Source organism: Mustela putorius, unplaced genomic scaffold, assembly GCF_011764305.1.
Source record: "Mustela putorius furo isolate JIRA1106 unplaced genomic scaffold, ASM1176430v1.1 tig00000083_pilon_pilon_pilon, whole genome shotgun sequence".
In the NCBI taxonomy this organism is placed as follows: domain Eukaryota; kingdom Metazoa; phylum Chordata; class Mammalia; order Carnivora; family Mustelidae; genus Mustela; species Mustela putorius.
In genome coordinates, this window is record NW_025421273.1 from 46,417,827 (window position 1) to 46,437,030 (window position 19,204).

The 19,204-nt window shown below is 39.9% G+C and overlaps 1 protein-coding gene and 1 pseudogene across 1 annotated transcript in view; both read left to right on the plus strand.

Annotated features, from left to right (window-relative positions):
• Positions 1 to 19,204, plus strand: part of LOC101681851 — a 100,017-nt pseudogene that overhangs the window by 58,582 nt on the left and 22,231 nt on the right.
• Positions 1 to 19,204, plus strand: part of GRXCR1 (glutaredoxin and cysteine rich domain containing 1) — a 189,136-nt gene that overhangs the window by 2,885 nt on the left and 167,047 nt on the right. Inside the window, exons 2-3 of the mRNA XM_045076953.1 lie at positions 11,854 to 11,927; positions 14,136 to 14,309. The gene's annotated coding sequence lies outside the window, so the exon portion shown is untranslated. The remainder of the gene's footprint in view (positions 1 to 11,853; positions 11,928 to 14,135; positions 14,310 to 19,204) is intronic.

Below are 19,204 nucleotides of genomic sequence, written 5' to 3' on the forward strand. Positions count from 1 at the left end.
TTAGCTCAGGGCCTGACTTGCAGTAAACAATCAATGTTAGCTCTTATTTTAATTTATTGAGCATCTACTGTGATTGCAAAACTGAATAAAGTGTTTTGAGGCATAGAAAAGCAAACACACACACTTTGCTCTTATAGATTTGGAAGTGGCAGGGAAAATGGATACATATGAGAAGATAATGTACATACCATTTGCGTAGTAAATATTATAACTGTCAAAAGAGTTCTAAGAAAGGTGAGGGAATCACTGTGAAGAAAGTGGCCCTTGCACTCTGCAACTGAGGCATCATCTTCAGGGAGAGAAAGGGAGTATTTATTTGTTCATACAGAGACTGCGTAAGATAGTTTATTTGATTTGGGACAAGGGGTTGTATTTGAATTCCCATTTTATAGATTAAAAGATGAGAGAGGTGATGTGTATTTTTTTTTATTTCTAAGATATATTTTTTAATTTTTATAAGAGAAAAAGGACTTCTAATTGATTAAAAATATAACATATTAAGACCATTGGGGATGCAAAAAAAAATCCTGTAGAAACACATATGTACACTAGTCTATGCAACCACACATAGGATATAAAGAATTCTATTTATGACAGAATATATCTTTGCTTCCAAGCTACTAAGTACCATTTATAATATTTTTCTATGTATTATTATATAACAAGAGCAACTCAATAGATTCCAAACTCCCAAAATGGTACAAGCCACAGTATTTAACATGCAGCACGAGAGTAGACATTAAAAACTAAAATATAAACACAAGAAAATTTGCTATTAGAAGGCACTATCTTAAAACACTCTTGGGTGAAACAGAAATCAAAACTGCAGAGCACCTGGGTGACTTAGTTGGTTAAGCATCTGACTTTGACTCAGGTCATGATCCTGGGGTCCTGGGATCGAGTCCCACATGGGGCTCTGCACTTAGTGGAGAGTCTGCTTCTCCCTCTCTTTTTGCCCCTCCCCCTGCTCTCTCTCTCAAATAAATAAATACATTCTTTAAGAAAATCAAAATTGCAACTACGTGTTGGATATGTCCTATATCTTGATCAACATGGTGATTTCATGTGTACATATGGGTGTGTTTATAGTTGGGTTCTTTCCATAAGAAGTTCCATGGACTTCTGTTTCCAATTTGTGTTCTTCCCTTACAACTATGATTGTTTCATTATTTCTCAGAGATTTTTGTTAGAAAGTTTGATTATAACCCCCTCTTCGCCCTGTTGGAAAGGGAGGGATTGCCACCCTAGAGTTATTGGGGTGGTGGGACACAAAGCAAAGGATGGCTGAGGTCAAGAGTAGTTCACAGAGGGAAGGGGCACACCACACACTCTGCAGGACCACACAGATTTGTGCTCAGGAGCAGAGTAAACAATTGGGGGGCTGTGGGATTTATAGACTTTACAGAATCAGCAATGACTCCTGGTTCCTATGGGAGGGTATAACTTAGCTGATTTGAATAATTCCAAGGGTTTATTGGGAAATGAAAACTACTACTCAGGGATAATCAAGAACCATGCTGGTCTTTTTGGCAAGGAGGGTCTTTAGGCTAGGCAACCTTAGTACAGGAATAGATGGGGAGGGGAACCTGTGTTTAGGCTGTTGGAGGCTCTCGTGATTTTACCAGATATGTAAATTTTATTTTATTTTATTTTATTCATTATTTTTTTTAAGATTTTATTTATTTATTTGACAGAGAGAGATCACAAGTAGGCAGAGAGGCAGGCAGAAAGAGAGAGAGGAGGAAGCAGGCTCCCTGCTGAGCAGAGAGCCCGATGCGGGACTCGATCCCAGGACCCTGAGATCATGACCTGAGCTGAAGGCAGCGGCTTAACCCACTGAGCCACCCAGGCGCCCAAGATATGTAAATTTTAAAAGGAGCACGTGATACTGAGGTTTACTTATCAGCCCTACACCACAATATAACTAGCTTAGGATGCCAAAGTCAATGAAAAGGGGAGCTTGGATTTGAACCCAAGTGTGTCTGGACCCAGGTCTGTTCACCTGGCTCAAAGGCTATGCACTGGATGCAAATGAAAGAGAGAGCAAGTATATGAAGACAACTGAGTGAGAGCTGCTTCTTTTTTGTGCACTCTTTCATTGAATTTAATCTGATTGCAAGGCACCCAATATCCTGAGAATGCTCATGGGTATTTTATGACAGTGATAAACGATGTTACCATTGGTGGAAGGGTACACAGGTGAAGGGTATGCACGATTACTTTTGTAACTTTCTGTGAGTCAATAATTATTTCAAAATTAAAAATTAAAAAAGTGCTCCTGGAGCCCAAGATTCTAAACAATGGTCCTAGATTTGGAGATAGTCGCTGTAATCACTATAGGGCAGTAGAGCTGGAGTTGATCTTGCAATGATTGATCTAACACTTTTCACTCTTTCACATTTCATGTCCTTGTGTCCTTCCATATCAGCCCAATTCCGTGGTAATTACTAAAGTCATTCTTTTGCACACACTCCTAATTCCTTGACTCTTTTATAGTCTTTGGAGTCACTGACTAAGCCCTAGCCCTGGTTGAATCCAACTCTGCTTCTGCTGTGTCCTTACCTGAAGACCTGGGTCTTGCTGAAGAAAATGACACCACGAGGGCTGGGATCATTTTAAACTCATGACCCTGAACCTCTAATCGTCCCTCAGTGCTACTTGATACCATAGAATGTATGTTTATGTCCCTCCCCAAATTCCTATGTTTAAATGCGACTCTCAGTGTAATGGTATTCAGGAAGGGGGATATTTAGGAGGTGATTAGGTCATAAGGGTGAAGCTCTCATGAATGAGATTAGCGCCGTTATAAAAGAGACCCCACAGAGCTCTCTCACCACTTTTACCATGGGAAGACACAGCGAAAAGATGCTGTCTGTGAACCAGGAAGTAAACCTCACCAGACACTGAATCTGCTGACATCTTGCTTTGGATTTTCTAGTCTTCAGGATAATGAGAAATAAATTTCCGTTGTTCATAAGCCACCATATTCTCTTTTAGCCATCCAAGTGGACTAAAACACCTGGCAATTACTCTTCACGTCTCATTTTCCTTAATGTCAAATATATATACATTCTCTTCTTTCCTCAAAGCTCCAGCATCTCCTTTCCTGACCCCATGCTTGGCTTTTTACGTCACTGTTCAAATTAATGGAACTGGGAAAGAACGTCAGCAAGCTCCTAGGACTAGCCTTTTACCCACAGATTTTACCTCTCTTCCCATTGGTGCAATTGAGCTTTGCGAGCTAAGTGAGACCCACTCCTCTGCCAGTGTGTTAGACTCAGTCCCCTCCCACTCAATGCTCAAGGACAAGGACAAGGACAATGCTTGAGCAATTATCCTCTCTGTCTTCTAGACCGTCACTTTCCCACTCAAGTAGATTATTCCCATCCACATACAAATGTCATTATTTCTTCCATCTAACGAATAACTTGCCCACTTTACCCTCTGACTTCCTGTTCCTCTTGCAACAAAACATTTTGAAAGGATTTTCCAGATACACAAACTCTAAATCTTCCTCTGTGTCTTTTGAATTCAAACCAAACAGTCTTTGGGCCCAGGTACTTCATGTCATGGTCATCAATGACATTTCACTGCTAAATTTAGGGGTCCATTGGCCTGTCAGCAGCATTTGATAAGCTTAATCCCTCATTCTTTCTTGACATACTTTCTCAACTTGGCTTCTAGCACAGTGTCTCCTGGGATTCCTCCTGTACCAGTAATTGCTCCCTTCTCAATCTCTTTTGCTGGTTTCTTTCCCTCTATATCATGTCTTAATGATAGAGTGCTCCCCATCTCAGTTTCGAAACTCTTCTCTCTCTCTGTCTCTGTCTCTGTCTGTCTATATTCATGTCCTTGGTGATCTTCATCAATTTTATGATTTCAAATACTGAGAATGTGCTGGGACCCTCAAAATTTATAGCTCCAGCTTGGATCTCTCCCCTGTGCTTTAATTCCAGAGTCATATGTCAAGATTTCTACTTTGTCTGATAGGAAGATCAAATGTAACATATCCAAAGCCAAAGATCCCAATGTTTCTCCCAAGTTTCAGTGTTTTGCAGTTTCCTCCTACTCCGTTAACAGAAACCCCACAAAACTCTCTTTTCCTCACACTTCTCATTAAGTTGGTCAGAAAATGGTTTTGGCCCTACCTTGAAAAATGTACTCTAACCTGACAGATTCTCACCCCTCCACTGTCACCACTCTTGTTCAAACTGCCATTGTAGATTATTGCAGAAGTTCTCTGTGTGGGAAAAAGTCCTGTGCTCTACCTCATAGCCTCTCAACCTAAGTTCTTACTCCAGCCATTGCTTCCACACCTGGCTGCTTGTTAAGTGTGATCTAGTGGTAGCTCCCCTCAAATTATCTCTAGCTTTCTCATCTCTTGATTTCCTCCAGAGCTTCTTTGCCTCTCCTAAGTGTGATATCCATGGGAACTTCCTCATTCTTTTGCTTTCCATTTTCAGATCTGGAAGTTAAAGAGAATTACGTCTCCATGGGACGACACCTGACCAATAGGGAATGAGAAAAATGGTGGGAAAAAAATGCCCTCTTCCATCTTTTGGGTGGACAGTTCTGAGTATCAGCTTTGAGGCTTCCCTGCATGGAATCCCACTTGCTCACAGCAGCTAGCTTTGTAAAGACATTCACTGGTTCTGGTTCCCTGTTTTATTCTTCTCAGGGGCCCAGTTCTTTCCTTTGGGGTCACTTTACAAAATAAGCTATCTGTGGGCAGCCATTGTGTCAAACATTGCTTTTGGGGAAATGCAGGCTAAGCTTCCTTCTAGTTGGTCTCCTTCTTCCATTCTTGCTCCATGCAGTCTCATCTCAGCTGAACAACTGAAGTGATTCCTTTTAAAACATTGATCTAATTATCCCACTTCTCTGTTTACAGTATCTAATGGCTTCTCATCTTACACAGAGTCAAAGTGGAAAAGCATTGTAATCCCTTCATAGGCCCTACTAAATCCATCCTTTCTGATTTTATGCCACCTGATCTACCTTCATGTTATCTACTGGTCTCTTCCGTCTGGTATCCCTGTCCTCTTTGCTGTTCCTTGAACACCCTAGGCATGCTTCTACCTCAGGAGCCTTGAACTTGCTCTTCCCTTTTCCTCCAGTTCCCTGCATGGCTCACGTCCCTCCCCTCCTTCAGATCCTTACTCAGATGTTACCTTCTCAAGAAGGTCTACCCTAGACAGTCTGTGTAAAATTGGAAACTTTATTTGCCAACATGATATTTTCTTTGCTTATTTTGTCTTTCTCCATAGCATTCATTTAACAATTAATATTTAATTATTTTAGTATGTTATTTTCTTTTTTAGTCTATTTCCATGAGGATGTAAGCTCTAGGAAGGCAGGGAATTTTGCTCATTTTCTTCATCCTGTATCTTTAGTGCCAAAAATAGTGTCTGGCATGGAGTAAACGTTTAATGTATATGTGTTAAATGAATGAATGAATAAATAGTCATCTTTTTGGTGTTTCAGGCATCTAGGCAGCTATAAAGATGGTCACATTAAAGGCAATAGATGTATTCTTTCCTAATCTTCTTTATCTTTTATTCTGTTTATAGTGTCTCCCAAACTCAGAAGTCTGAGTAGAGCCAACATACAATAGGAAACTATGGAAGGCTCTGATATTTATTAACTACTGAATGAAGATTTTTTAAAAATTTTTTGTTTATTTTTTATTTTTAAATTTAATTTAATTTTTTCAGTGTTCCAAGAGTCATTGTTTATGCACCACACCCAGTGCTCCAGGAAATACATGCCCTCCTTAATACCCACCATCAGGCTCACCCAACCCCCCACCTCCCTCCCCTCCAAAAGCCTCAGTTTGTTTCTCAGAGTCCAGAGTCTCTCATGCTTCATCTCCCCCTCCGATTTCCCCCAATTCACTTTTCCTTTCCTTCTCCTAATGTCCTCCGTGTTATTTCTTATGCACCACAAGTAAGTGAAACCATATGATAATTGGCTCTCTCTGCTTGACTTATTTCACTGAGCATAATCTCTTCCAGTCCCATCCATGTTGATACAAAAGTTCGGTATTCATCTTTTCTGATGGAGGCAAAATACTCCATTGTATATATGGACCATATCTTTATCCATTCGTCTATGACTCTGCAATTGCACTGCTGGGTATTTACTGCAGAGATATAGATGTGGTGAATGTAGTTTTTTTTTAAGGTCACTTGGAGAGGTAGAACTAAGTAGAAGGAAGAGTATTCATTATAGACATTATTCGATTTGGGGATATCTTCTACTTAGGTAGAAGATTCAATTGTGTAAATGAAGTGACAGAAGGCAATAAAGATGTAACTGTCCAAATGTCTTGATTACATTCTTATGACTGAAATCCACTAGTAGAGATACATAGGCATTGCAATTTCTGCTAACATTGAATACCTGGGAGATATAACAGGCAATTATCAGTGATTTTCATGCAATTATAAATTGGTTCTAATAATATTTCTACTCTAGTTTTGCCACATTCATTTTATTAATACAGTTCTTTTTGTTCAATTTATTATTCTTCCTTGGCTAATTCAAATACCATCAAAAAAGAAAATTCACACCACGCTTCCCCTCAAAAACATACTCTTTTTTAGTTAATTACTGTCATTGTATTTAGCAAGCAAGCTATTGCTGCAAAAAATGCTAAGATTTTTATGGCAAAATTTTTTGAACCTAGGGCAACTGTAAATCTCAATTACATTGTCACAAAATTGTCTATATTTATAATTAAATTTGAAAATTAGAGCCAGTAATTTGGGTCTGATTCATTTGAGATATATTTATTTATGTCTTCCTAATATTTAGGACATACTGGCCATTCATTAGAACTTCTCTCAGTATCATTTGCCACTGATTGGGAACTTCCGAATTCAGCTTGTTTTACCAATCTAGACCTACTTTGCAATGTATCCAAAGTAACTTTATTTTATATGGGTTATAAGTAGTGAATGAAAGCAAGCATAAGTTAATGTTTTTGGCTTGAAGTACAGAATATTTCAGAACATAAATTTTCTTAGTGTGTGGTTCTAATGATATTATATAAAGGCAGTTGGTCTAAAAATGCTATTTTTTCTTAAAGGAGATAGCAGGCAAAAACAACGTCATAAAAATACATTGTATTTGTATCCCATAATTCTTACAGATCATGTTAACTTCAGAATTTCTGCATAAAAACAGTATATAGTATTAATTTGGACTCAGGTCTTGCCCACTAACTAGCGGGAAAGCTCATACCCAGATCTTTTCCATTTGGACTGGTGGTTTTGTGAGTTTTTCACATGTGCTCTAAATATTCTCTTTCTAGAGAGAGAGTACTACAAGAATTGAGGGAAAAGTGGGTAGGGATGAGCACATTCCTAAAAGTGGGAACATTTACTGATCAGTGCTGACATTACTATGTATTATTAAATATGCAGTGTTTTAGTTCCTGTGACCAGCACCTATCTTACCTCTCCTCTGCTTCCCAATAACCCATGCTTCACTTTTCAACTTGCTTTTAAAAGGACATCATCTTGGGCATGTGGGTGACTCAGTCCATTAAGCATTTGCCTTCGGTTTAGGTCTGATCCCAGGGTCCTGGGATCGAGTTCCATGTTGGACTCCCTGCTCAATGGGAAGCCTGCTTCTTCCTCTGCCTGCTGCTCCCCCTGCTCTCTCTCTCTCTCTCTCTCTCTCTCTCTTTGACAAATAAATAAATAAAAACTTTAAAGGATATCATCCTAATCTATATATATGAGGAGAGATAGTGGTGGAGACAGCTGGTGAAAAGTAGAATTAGGTAGAAACTAGGAGCAGGCAGAAGCAGGAGTCAGGTTGTATGAAGCCATATAGAAACTAGTGGAAAAAAGTCAAGTAAAGTGAAGGTCATAGAGGCAGAAAAGTTCAAACGGTGACAGGTTGTCCTGAATACACAGAGGCTCAGCCTTCTCGAGGTGACACTTGGGAAGTAGGTGGAGACTGTGGTGTGATATGCTTCTGACCTCAGTTTCCTATCCTCCTTGGGACCATGTGCTTGAAGCTCTGCTCTGCTCTTTAGAGAGTCTGTGTCCTTTCCAGGCCTGCAGTGTTCACACATCTCGTGGAGTCTTGGGCTGTCCTGGTCCCTTTTTTCCCCTACAGAATATTCTGGTTCAGGGTTTGAAATCTTGAGAGATTTGTTTCAGATATATGCCAAGGGATCAGTAGGTCCTACAGTGGAGTCCCCCTCTTCCAAACTAGTTCTGTGAAACTTACATTGACTGAATGAGAAGAAATGGGAATTTCAGACAGATCAGAAAGGAGACAATTTGGATAGATAATTTGGTCTTTGATGCCTCCAGAATTCCATCTCATAAGAGATCGTTCTAAAGTGTTCAACATTCAGAGAAGAGATTTAGCTCGGAATCATAGGATTTTATAGCTAAAGAGGGATTATTTCTGCCAATACTTCCTAATCTCCTAATCGCTTCCTGTGCATGTCTCCACAGCAGGTGCTCACGTAGTGTTTGTTAACAAACAACATTGGCCGAGAAAGAAACGTTTCTGTTTTAGAATGACATCTGGTGTCAGTATTTGTGATGTGCACAACATAGCTGGTAAAATCCATAGTTGAAATAGAAGAGCAACTTTTTACAGATGTTGTGGGACTGGATTGTTATCAGATATTGGCACTTCAGTGGGTCGGTTTAATTCTCATTTGGTTGCTATAGGTACAGCATTTTTATAGCAGGCTCTATCTAGGAATGGGGGAAGTAAATCGACTACTGAAGGGATTTTAAGAGTGCTGGAAAAGCCCTCTGCCATCTGCTCCCTAAAATACTTCCCTTGTTTTCTGGTGCCTGAAATTTCACAAATGGAGCTTCAGATTTCCTCTTATGTTTCCTTTCCCTCTGAACACAAAATAACCATATAGATTCACCTAGGGAGGTGCTATAAAAACATCGCATGCTTAGACCTGACCCCAGAGTGTCTGCTCTTATTAGTCTGGGTTAGAGCCCAAGTACCAGTGTTTGTTAAAGCCCCTAGGTAACTTTAATGGGCATCAGGGTTGATCAGTGCTGTCCGTGGGACACTAAGGTGTGCCCATTTGCACCTGAGATGGCTGAGTGTGGGCATTTTGCTTTTGTTTTAGATCAGCGATCTTCCTGAAAACCAGGCTACTAGAGGGGAGAAAGGCAGTAAAGAAAGAGAATTCTGGACACTAAGGGAAGCCAAGCGGTCAAAACCAAAGACTCAGAGTGGAAGCCATGGGATTTCCAAAGCCAAGTGCTGTCCATTTCACTGTGCCGGAAGGCCAGGCTTGTTTGTATTGATGACAAACAGTGAAAAAATGCCAAGCAGAAGCATCTGTTGCCTCCCTCCCCTTCTCTGGGGCATTCCAGCAGCCATCCTTGTGTAGGTCGGGGCTCAGGGAAAGGGCACACACTCTGATCTGGAGGCAGCCCAGGGTGTTTTAAGATGCTGTCGCCACAGTTGCTGTTGCTCTGCAAACCTATCCAGGAGGTGCATCGTCTCTCCTTTGATTGGAAGTTCCAGATTAATGGTCCTGAAAATCGAATTAGCTCAGTGACTGTTCAAAGATCCGTGGTGATAAAAAAACAAGCCAGCACACAGAAACCACCCGTGGTTAGTTGCCCGGAAGCTTTTCAGCTTGGAGTTTTCAGGGTTAAAGTGAATCTGAAATGGTAATACAACAGAGGCAGATCAAGGTGGCGGTTATAGGTAAAATGTTACAAAATATTCTCAAGTGTCAAATGTCTTGGAGTGAGCAACCAATACCTAGACATTCTTTCTTCCCAGCTAGCAGTCCTTTGCTTTTCTTTGCTTAGATACTCCTCAAGTTTTCAAAACAGCAAGAGTGGTCAAAGAAAATACATTAATTGAAAGTGGGGTAAAGGGAGTCTTTGCGGGGAGTTAACGTATCCTTTTAAATTGCCAGAGGTCCTAGAAATGTTTTCCCCCTATAATCAGAAACTGAGACGTCTCATTAAGTTGGCTCCCTGAACATGCTTTGGAATGGGTCCCTCCAGGAGTGGATTTCCCTGCAGTAAAGCTAACATGCCTCTCTCCGCTACACTAGCTTTCTGGGGCCCTAGAAATGAGTTCTTTTTCTTTTCTCTCTTCCTTCCTTCCTTCCTTCCTCCCTCCCTCCTTCCCTCTCTCTTTCTTTCTTTAGATTTATTAATTTCTTTCAGAGAGAGAGCAAGAGAGAGAGAGAAAGCATGAGTGGAAGGGCAGAGGGAGAGAATCTTGAGCAGGGCTAAGCATGGAGCCTGATGTGGGGCTCGAACGCATGACCATAAGATCACGACCTGAGCGAAAACCAAGAGTTGGACTCTTAAGCCACTGCGTCCCCCAGGCGGCCCTAGCAATGAGTTCTAATGGTCGTATGTTTTGTAAAATTTGAAAAACATAAGGTGCTTTAACAGCAATCAGTTAAGACTACTTGGTCCCCCTCCAGAATTCTCTCCTGCTGTGTGGGGTCAGAGAATGCATTTTTTGGGGGGATCTGATGAGGGGAATTTATGAGCTACTTTGCATAGTTTGCTGTCATCTGAGAATATACCTGCGTGATTGCTCATCACCCTGGCATACACATAAGCTAACTAAACCATGCCCACTGTGTGATGTGTCTGGCATCTTGACTTAAAAGCACAGTAGTATGCCATAAGCCAGCTTACAGAAACATGTAGGAAAAGGGGTAAAACAAACCTTGGAATATATGGAGACTGAAACTACTCTGGAAAATTCTCTCAACTGCCCTTCAGATGTGGAAAATTGTAAATGGAGGTTCACACTGACACCTAACTAAAGCTGTTCTTTCTAGTCAGTAACACGTCATCTTTTTTTTTTTTTTCCTTTGATGAGAATTATATGAAATAGAATTTGTAGAAATTCCTATGTTTATAGAGCATAAACCGAAAGCAGTAGGATTAACTGCAGAGTTGCACATTTTGCACATTCCAGCACATCAGATGGAATGTCTTACCTTAGTAAAGTTTGGCAGTTCCAGATAAAATTGTCTCCCATAAAGTAAAACAATTGACTATGCTCAAAGAAAGACTGACTTATTCTGCTAGTCTCTGTATTTAAGTAATGTTTCAAAATTGTTGCATGAAGAGGTAATCAAAAAGAATGCAGCAAAAAAAAATTAGGAAAATGTAGTATAGAGAGATATTCCTGGAAGGAGATAATAAATATATTATTTTTCAGGGTTTTGTAATATTTTAATTTTTTTAAGATTTTATTTATTTATTTAGAGCATGAGAGGGGGAAGGGGAGAGGGAGAGGGAGAGAGAAAATTTCCAGCAGACTCTGAGCTGAGCACAGAGCCTGATGCAGGGCTTGATCTCACAACCCTGAGATCATGACCTGAGCCAAAATCAAGAGCTGGACGCTTCACTGACTGAGCCACACAGGTGCCCCTGGAATGTTTTTGTTTTTAGTCAGCTTTAAAAATTTTATAATTTGCTGTGACTTCTTTTATTCTAACTAAATAGTCCTGTTACACTTAATCTTATATTCTCAATTTTGAATTCTTTTCTTAAAGAAGGAGCTTCCAAATTGTGTTAAGTGGCAGGGTGCACAGAATGTGGATCTGCCCCCTGTCTTTCTGTGGCAGCCATTTTCTCATGGTATGGACAAGCTCTAAAGTGTGGGTATAGAAGGGAATCGTGGCCCCTGAGCTAATACTTTTCTGCTTGGTCAAGAATCAGAAGCTAGGTTGTCTTCTGAACTCTGCCATTTATTGGCTGGATGGTCAGACCCACAACTCTGAGGGAAGGGAAGGGGGAGAGAAATGTCATTTAATGAGCATTCAGTAGTAAAATGCCAGGATCCTACCAGTATTTTTTCTTTATACAGTGTCTCACTTCATCTTCACAACTGGTTTGCAAGTGTGGAGGAAGCTGTGATGAATGGAAAGATGGAGAACTTCTGTGAGTGAGTGCTCTGGAATTACAACATATATCTGTCTGGCTTTATGGACAGTGGGTTTTTGTCCTGACTTATAGATTTAAGACTCTAAGCTTCCTCAGCTATAAAATGAGTGTAATTAGGTCTTATTTACCTGCTTCCCAGGGTTGTGTCAGCAGCCATCAGTTGAGGAAGCCTGTGAGAAAGCACTTTAGATATTATTCTATAAATATGAAATAACATTAATACCCGAGGATTAGAATGCAGCCCATACGATTTGAGGTATTCAGTTATTTAACAACTCTGAGACACTGTGGCAAGGGGGTGGGGGGGCTTCTTAAATATGTTTTCCAGGTAGTGGTACGGCACGTGTTCTGTGCCAACTACCTTGGGGTTAGCTGTTTCCTGCTTGGACCCCAACAGGGATGTGTCTCTTCCTACTAAATATGTTCTTGGTTCCACATCTGGGTAGAGAGCAGAAGTGTGGAAGGATAATCACAATAGTAAAAAGAGATACAGAGCTTAGAGCTGAGTTTGGAGGAAAAAAAAAATGGCACTGAATACACAGCCTATGAGGGGAAGTCATCATCCAACAAAAGCAATTATTATAGATTTGGTCATTTCCATGAACCTTGTACCTTTGTGGTGTCTCAGAATAATATGGTCAAAGTATTACAGGCTCAAATAACAAGGTTACCACCAGAATTTTCAAGAAGATAAATCCAAATCGGACCAAAACAGAATTTCTCTTGGTGGGTTGGGTAAGGAAGAGTAATTCCTGATAATTCATGACTAAGAAGGAAGTTTGGTTAGCCTCAAGGATGACACTGTTGAGTTATTTAAAGAAAGTTGTGTATGTTCATGTTCAGCGTAAGTGTATCTGAATATAGATGGTTTCTTCGGTTTAGTAGTCCTCAAAGAAACCACAGTTATTCTTCAAGTGATATGAATATAAAAGTCATCCTACATATTTCCATAGACAGGTGCTTGAACTAGGTAGATCATACTCTGGTTATTGTAGTCAAGATTCTGGCTTCTGTACAAGGCAGAACAGGGTCAGAAAAAGTACTCGACAAAGCATATTACTGCGTGGACTGCACAACAGGGAAGAGGGAGAGGCAGGCTCGATCCCTTGATGCCTTTCCAGATGGAAACTTTAAAAATATATTTTGAAACTTTTATGTAGTGGAGGTGGTAAGATAAACGTTTTCTAGGAAGTTGTATGGACAGAGACATGTATTCATTCATTAATACCAACCAAAATATTTGTCACACTCTTTGCTATTTTATCTGCTTTTTAATCCTTTGATCTCTCTCATAATTTTCTAACTTATAGACATTATAGAAGTGTAGAGTTCAGGACAGTTTCTTAGAAGATGTCGTTCAGGTTTCCCATTTCATTAGCTAAATTATTCATTCCCCAGAAGCAGACCTATGTCTGACTTTATTTGGTTTTAGAAAGTTGGCTCACTTTGCTGACATCAGACTTACTGAAATTATAGAAGGGTAGGGATAAATTACTCAAAAGATAAAGTAATGTGGTAAAGGGTGTTTTTAGTTTTGATTTGATTCTCTCTACTTTAATGGGAGTGAGACCAATTACACTGTGTGAATTAATCCCAGTGATGCTCTAGAATCCATTAGAAATCAGCATCCCAGGCAACCTCCTGGATAGTCTGGCCATTAATTGGACTCAGATAAAAGTTACTTATTTTATTTCTTTCTTTTCTTGTCTAGATATCCTCTTCTAAGTTATGTTTTGCTTGGTTCTTATTTTTCATCTCTGTTTACATTTTGCTGGTTTATTGCATGGGTTCTGCCGTAAGTCATATTAAATCTTTTGTGGAAAGTGATAAGGCTAAAGCAAGTAATACTGGCTGTTTCCATTGATCTTGTTTGTCTCCTTTGTTTTTATCTTTTCCATCTGCCTCACAGTTATCAGAATTCTGATGCTGTGGTGGCCTGGTGCCTCCCTGTTGCCCTAACATTCACTTTCAACTCTAATCCAACTGCTGGCCATTTTTTCATAGAGAAACAAGTGCTTGTACTAGAAGATGTGCATGAAATCCTCGACCCTGACATGGGCTGGAAGTTTAGGATGCTTCTCAGTCTTTTCCTGGAAGTTGATCTGGGCTGAGAAGCTGAACTCTTCTTCCCGAAGAGAGATTGGGCCTCGAGATCTGTGCATCCCCAAGAAGAAAAGCCTTGCTGTCCTGTGCATGTCATTCCAGGTGGATCTGCTGATTGTAAAGGCTTCAGAGGGGCACAAGGATCCTCCCTCTGCCTAAGAGAGCCCCGGTCCAGCTTCTGCCTGATGTTTCCAGAGGGGACTGAAGAGTTTCCATTTCTTACATCTCTGTGAACAGCAGTACTTCCTGGCTCTTGTGGTTTTCCATCACTCCCAGGTACCATAGTAGCTTGGTATATAAATAGACTCATGCGTATACAGAGGAAATCATCACAATCTAAGGGGACCCAGCAGTGTCTTTGAGTTAAAACAAGCCGGAAGAGGGAGAGAAGAAGTGAGAGGGGAGAGAGAATGGGGGGAAGAGAGAGGGAGAGAGTGGAGGGAGAGGAAGGAAAGAGAGACAGAGAGAGAGTGAGAGGAGAGGAAAAGAGAGGAAAGGGAAGGGAAGAGAAGGGAAAGGAAGGGAAAAGAAACTGAAGAGGAAGGGAGAGGGAAGAGAAAATTAAGGAGAGAGGAGAGGTAGAATAGGAAAGCTTCTAGCATGATGGTAGAACTGTTAGAGGAGATAGTTGGCTATAAGAATGACCACAACAAAATGCTTTCTAAAAGACTCAAGCTTCTACGATAGCTTTATAAAGACTTCCTGAAAGTTAAAAATCTGATAAATTTAAAATTTAGAAATGGAGTGGATGAATTAAGGAGAGATTAGTCACCGTGGAGATCAGCCTGGAGGGTCAAGTGGAAGCCACATGCAAAACAGCGAAAACACATAGAGAATCAAATCATGAGGAGAGAGCTAAGAGATTTGGGGCACAGCATCATGAATTGTAAAATGGGGAGAATATGGACCCTACAAAGAAGAGAAAGGAACCAGTAGAAGGAAACATAATAATTAAAATAACAATTGGGAAAAATCACACTGGCTGGGGAAAAAAAAAAAAAAAAAGACTTGTTTATTCAGATAGAAAGTGCCCAGGCAGGATTGATTTCTGTAGCTGAGGGCTGGAGGTGAGAGGAAGAGAGAAAAAACAGGCTGGTGGCACTGGCTTTTCATTCTACTCCCTGTCACACCCCTTTGGGAAGTACGTAGTGCTCTTTTCGTTTCATGAAGGAAACGTGGTATTTCCCCATAACGCCATGATGGTCACTCCTTAAATTTCTCATGTGACATATAAGCTTTTGTTACATTGGCTTCCACGTCAACGATCATTACCTCATGGATGAAGAAGTTGTGGATAAGCGTGGTTGCCATATAAGAGAATGGGTCCTGGCATGTGAGTTATTTCAAGCTGCTTTGTAAGCTCCTTTGTACCTCTGCTTGGATATACAAAATCAGCTTGAAAACTGGGTTTGGTCTTGGGAAATGAAGAGAGTGGATTTCTCTACAATTAGGATGAACTTGGCAAATTAGAAATATTCTGGAAAGGAGTGAGATTGCATGTGCCTGGGATTTGGTGTAGTGTGAAGTATCCAATGAAAACTTCCACAAGGAAATGACCCAGAGATGATAATAAAGAGAGGCATCTAATGTCTAATGCTCTTGAAATTGTGTTTCTGAGTCATAAACTCTTCATGGCATAAACTCTTCCCTCATAGTCAGTTAAATCTACTATTAGGAGGAATACCACTCTATGCATTTGAAGCAGAAAGAGGTTTCCTACACAAATATAGGTGGTTAGATAATGATTATTGAGGTTAAAGGAAGAAATCTAGGTTGTGTTTCCAGAAATGTCTTTAGGAAGACTGGATCACTGTCCTACTAGGTGACCGTTGTCTCTAAAGTCTCCATTGTAGCCTTGCTGGAAGCAAGAAGCTTCCCTTCCCCTTAAACCCACCTCTCAACCCATGGAGCTGGACAGCGAACCCTGGAATGCTGATGTTGGAGGATCTTATATTTCTGTGGCATTTCTTGGCAGCAGCCACAACCAATAGTCACAGGAATATGGTGTTCACTGTATTCTGCCTTCAGAATTTTATGAAAAGGCATCTGTTTAGCAGAACCTAATTTACTAACTATAGTACCCAGAAGGCGTTTGGTGCAAAGGTTAAGAGAGACAATCCAGAAAATGAAGACAAAGCTGATTTCACAGGGTCAATGAAGTAGAGACAGAGAGATAATTGGTGTGTGCCTCTACACATTAGATGGCGTGGAGGCAGGAAGGTAATTCATAAACAGGAAATTGGGGTGGGGGGAAGCAGGATCTGGGGAATGGAATAATCATGTTGCCTTAATCTAGAGTACAGTTGTCTTTGGGTAATTTTGATTGTCTTAGGGTGCCTTGGGCTGAGTTAGGATCATGGAATAAGTATACCACCTCCTATAGCCCAACTCATGGCAAACATTAAGAAACCACAATGAGGGGCGCCTGGGTGGTGCAGTCGGTTAAATGTCCGACTCTTGGTTTTGGCTAATGGTGGTGAGATTGAACTCCACTTTGGGCTCACCACTCAGTGCAGAGTCTGCTTGAGATTCCCTCTCCCTCTCCTTCTGCTTTTCCCACTCATGCTTTCTCTCTCTCTTTCAAATAAATAAATGAATCTAAAAAAAGAAGAAGAAGAATCTACAATGACCTGCTCTTCCATTGGCTTTAGAAACCAAATAAATTCTTTAGAAATTAAATTTAATGGAGTTGGCACTAAAAGAGAAATGAAACCCCTTTGAATACTTCTGAAACAAATTTAAATAATCTGATTTGCTGCAGTGTCACAGAGCTGTTATGTTTAAACTTGATGACCAAAGTCATGTGGACAGCACACAGAGCTATGGGCTATAAATATTCTTTCATATTTAGAGAATTTATTAGAAGGCAGGGACTATATATGGTTAGAGTTAGAAAACAACAAACAAACCAAAAAAGGATGCTAAGAAGGGAGGCTGGGTGTACACTGCCTGTGTCTCAGAGAGGCTGGTGGTTGAGTCCATCAGGCAGAATGGTCTATAAGAATTAACAGAACTCTTAGCTCCATTGAAGTAACTTATCTTAGAACTTCTGCCTATTATATTGTTCCACATTGTTGATGGTCTTAAGAAACTCATCTTTGTCTTATGAAAAAAGGCATGGAGAAGGCCAATGTTAATATATCAATGATATGCTAAAAAGTTTCCTATGCAGCATATGTATGTTTATATGTATGCTCTGAGTTGAATAGTGTGTCCCTGAAAATCATATCTGCTATCCTCTAGTACCTGAAAACATGACCTGATTTGGAAATGGGGTCACTACCAATGTATTTACTTAAGTCAAGATGAGGTCTTTAGGCTACGGCCTAACCTAGTATGACTGTTGTACACAGATATACAGGGAGGACATCATACGACAATGAAGGCAGAATTTGGGATAATACTTACATAAGTTGTAAATGTCAAAGATTACTAGCAAGCCACCAGAAACTAGAGGGGAAGCATAGGAGAGATTTTTTTTTTCACAGCCCCCAGAAAGAAGCAATTCTGCTGACACCTTGATCTTGGAATTCCAGCCTCCAGAGCTGTGAGACAATAAATTTCTGTTGTTTATGCCACTCAATTTGTGATACTTCCTTATGGCAGTCTTAGCAAATGAACACAAAAGTCTAAAAATTCTAAAAAACATATAAAATAATTAATTCATAAAGTAAAAATTAAGAAAAGGGGACATAATGACATTATATATACTATGCCTACACTTTGGGGCTAATTATGTATCAACTTTCCAAGATGGTGGGACATGGGCCACAAATTTCAATATGGCTGAACCAGCTGTTAGGAAGTTCTATACTGTTATAAATCAGTGAAGAATTTTAAAAAGATATCTAACCTCTTAGGAATGATACAAAAATTTCTGATTAGAAATGGAACATTTGAAGGCGCTCTTTACTCAAAGAACATGAAAGCATTAAGGAAGATGAGTCAGAAGGAGAAGGTTAGTGTCATTTCAAAAACTGTATGTAGACATATTGCTTCATTTCTGTCCTAAAATTTCCTTTGTGGTTTCACAATAAAAAAGATAATCAACTTTAGAGGACTGTCTAGAATGAAAATTACCTGGACTCTGCTTTAATTTTATATCAAGAATAGGCCGGTAACTAGAACTGGTACATACAGCCCAGAGATGTCTGCCCTAAAGAAGATATAAAGAGGTCGTACCACTAATTCCTCCTCCAGGAGAAATCATGTTCAGTCATTTCTCCTTCCATTATTTTTTCTTTTTTTAAAGATTTTTAATTTATTTATTTGACAGAGATCACAGGCAAGCAGAGAGGCAGGCAGGGAGAGAGGAGGAAGCAGGCTCCCTGCTGAGCAGAGAGCCCGATGTGGGGCTCAATCCCAGGACCCTGGGATCATGACCTGAGCAGAAGGCAGAGGCTTTAACCTACTGCACCACCCAGGCACCCGTCTTCTTCCATTCTTAACCAAATCTTACATACAACACCTATTGTATTTTGTAGCAAATCTAGGGTGTTTGATTCTCCATATAGGGGAAAGCACTTTTATTAATTATAAACCTCTAGCAGTTATACTGAAAGGTTTTTGTTTGTTTGTTTGTTTAATTTTTTTCTTCTTCTAGAGCCCCCACATTTCTGAATATTTGCTGAGAATGTTTTTTCCTACTAGAGTACATACTTTGTAAGAAACAGGAAATTTCAGAAACTGGAAAATATTTAACTTTCTATATCACATGGGAAAATGATGATTATATTTTCCCCCTCTTGGGAGAGTTTACATCCTGTCAAATTTACCATCTTGATGCAGTCAGTAAATATCTAAATCTAAATGGGAAATTCTATACTACAGGACAAGTGGGGATTATTTTGTTTTCAGTCCAAGAGAGAAACCAAGAACTTCTTGGAATTAATTTGAACTAGGACTCAAAATCTTCTGAAAGTTATTTAAGTATTTGTATGAAATTTGCTAGTAGTAGCTGTCATTTGTGGAAAGTTTACCATGCGCTAAGCACGGCATTTAGGCTTTATGCACTTACACATACAGGATATTTAGGAGGACTAAAATCCTGTATGTACAAAACTAGGGAAACTTGAAAGTTGCTAAGTGGTTGGAGCTCAAACCCAGGACTAGAGTGCCCTGTCCACCAAAAAACAAAACATATGCTGTGTTCACATATTTGAGTTTCCTAA